At 46.6% G+C, this 2,733-nt stretch overlaps 1 pseudogene; it reads right to left on the bottom strand.

Annotated features, from left to right (window-relative positions):
* Nucleotides 1-1,295, bottom strand: LOC145472012 (small subunit ribosomal RNA; annotated as a pseudogene; the record flags this gene model as incomplete).
* Nucleotides 1,296-2,733: the final 1,438 nt, after the last annotated feature.

The raw sequence follows: 2,733 nt of genomic DNA, 5'->3' as shown, positions 1-2,733 counted from the left end.
ACCAACTAAGAACGGCCATGCACCACCACCCATAGAATCAAGAAAGAGCTCTCAATCTGTCAATCCTTACTATGTCTGGACCTGGTGAGTTTCCCCGTGTTGAGTCAAATTAAGCCGCAGGCTCCACTCCTGGTGGTGCCCTTCCGTCAATTCCTTTAAGTTTCAGCTTTGCAACCATACTTCCCCCGGAACCCAAAAACTTTGGTTTCCCATAAGGTGCCAAAGGGGTCATCCAATAACACCCTCTGATCCCTAGTTGGCATCGTTTATGGTTAGAACTAGGACGGTATCTGATCGTCTTCGATCCTCTAACTTTCGTTCTTGATTAATGAAAACATTCTTGGCAAATGCTTTCGCAGTAGTTCGTCTTTCGTAAATCCAAGAATTTCACCTCTGACAACGAAATACGAATGCCCCCAACTGTCTCTCTTAATCATTACTTCAGTTCCAGAAACCAACAAAATAGAACCAAAGTCCTATTCCATTATTCCATGCTTATGTATTCAAGCGCTGGCTTGCTTTGAACACTCTAATTTTTTCAAAGTAAACGTCGCAGATCCTATGCACACTCAGTTAAGAGCACACACAGTCTTTGCGAGGAAGAACAGCGCGGCCAGTAACATACCTTGCGGCAGACCGGCCGAGCCATCCCGAAATCCAACTACGAGCTTTTTAACTGCAACAACTTTAATATACGCTATTGGAGCTGGAATTACCGCGGCTGCTGGCACCAGACTTGCCCTCCAATGGATCCTCGTTAAAGGATTTAAGTTGTACTCATTCCAATTACAAGACTTGGAAAAGCCCTGTATTGTTATTTCTTGTCACTACCTCCCTGAGTCAGGATTGGGTAATTTGCGCGCCTGCTGCCTTCCTTGGATGTGGTAGCCGTTTCTCAGGCTCCCTCTCCGGAATCGAACCCTAATTCTCCGTCACCCGTTGCAACCATGGTAAGCCACTACCTTACCATCGACAGTTGATAGGGCAGAAATTTGAATGAAACATCGCCAGCTCAAGGCCGTGCGATTCGATCAGTTACTATGAATCACCAAAGAACCGGGCAGAACCCGCATTGGTTTTTAATCTAATAAATACATCCCTTCCAGAAGTCGGGACTTTTCGCATGTATTAGCTCTAGAATTACTACGGTTATCCAAGTAGTAATGGTACAATCAAATAAACGATAACTGATTTAATGAGCCATTCGCAGTTTCACAGTACAAGTGCTTATACTTAGACATGCATGGCTTAATCTTTGAGACAAGCATATGACTACTGGCAGGATCAACCAGGTAGCTATCCCTCAGGGAACCCGGCGGGAACCCTTTTGCGTCTGCTTCCTTTGAAAGGAGGCTGGCATTCCACCGTCAAGCTGCACTGGGAATCCTCCCGGCCATGGAAGACGCACGAGGCGTTCGACCCTGTCCGAGGGAAACCCGTTCTCTCTTTGCCACGTCTTTCCACTGCTTCACCCTAGTAAGCTTCCGGCATACCAGTGAGACAGCCAAGTCCACGGAATGCCGACAAGATACATTGGGGAAGAATGATTCTTCCGAATCTAAGCCGCTATTCTTGGCCAAAGGCCATCAGGTACAACATCCATCCGTTCTCTCGTTGTCCACACCGAGACAACTTGGCTACAAGTTCAGTCATTTCATGCTACCGACCGAGCAAGTTTAGTCGACTTTGCTCCTTTTTCCTCCAAATACCCTCCTTTCGTACCCGAGAACACATTACCGAGCAGGGCTTACTGTTACGGACCGATACAGCTCAATTGCTCTTTCGGTCTTTCCCGATGCCTGCCCTACATTATAACCCGAAACCGTCTATTCCCCCAACCAAGTTTAGACACTTAGAAAAATTTCGAAAATTTCGATTTTTCAAAACTGCTCCAAAGCGCTCCCCATGGCATTCCAAACATGCGTCACCATGTCAGAGTTACGAAAACGAAGAGATTTCCACGAAGATGACCGATGATTGCCGAAATTTTCTGACGAAAACCCGAAGCTCAAAGACCACACCCTAAAGAGCGCAAAATTGGGATTTTACACTTTTTCAAAACTTTTTGCAGGAAACTATTGGCCAGCTCGAGTCACGTGCAGGCGCTAAGTTTGGCGCTGTCACATCATCGTTAAGGGGGTGTTCTACACTATCTTAAAACTGGGCGTCGGTCCCCCTATTCTATAAGCACCCTTAAGGTTTTCACCATTTTCAAAACTTTTTGCGGGAAACGATTGGCCAGCTCGAATTGCGTGCAGGCGCCAAGTTTCGCGCTGTCACATCATCGTTAAGGGGGGTGAGCTACACTATCTTAAAACTGGGCGTCGGTCCCCCTATTCTATAAGCACCCTTAAGATTTTCACCATTTTCAAAACTTTTTGCGGGAAACAATTGGCCAGCTCGAGTTACGTGCAGGCACCAAGTTTGGCGCTGTCACATCATCGTTAAGGGGGTGTTCTACACTATCTTAAAACTGGGCGTCGGTCCCCCTATTCTATAAGCACCCTTAAGGTTTTCACCATTTTCAAAACTTTTTGCGGGAAACGATTGGCCAGCTCGAGTTACGTGCAGGCGCCAAGTTTCGCGCTGTCACATCATCGTTAAGGGGGGTGAGCTACACTATCTTAAAACTGGGCGTCGGTCCCCTATTCTATAAGCACCCTTAAGATTTTCACCATTTTCAAAACTTTTTGCGGGAAACAATTGGCCAGCTCGAGTTACGTGCAGGCACCA

Source organism: Orbicella franksi, unplaced genomic scaffold (assembly GCF_964199315.1).
Source record: "Orbicella franksi unplaced genomic scaffold, jaOrbFran1.1 SCAFFOLD_236, whole genome shotgun sequence".
Classification (NCBI taxonomy): Eukaryota; Metazoa; Cnidaria; class Anthozoa; order Scleractinia; family Merulinidae; genus Orbicella; species Orbicella franksi.
Note: the sequence above shows the minus strand (reverse complement) of the source record. Positions and strands in the feature narration are given on the sequence as shown.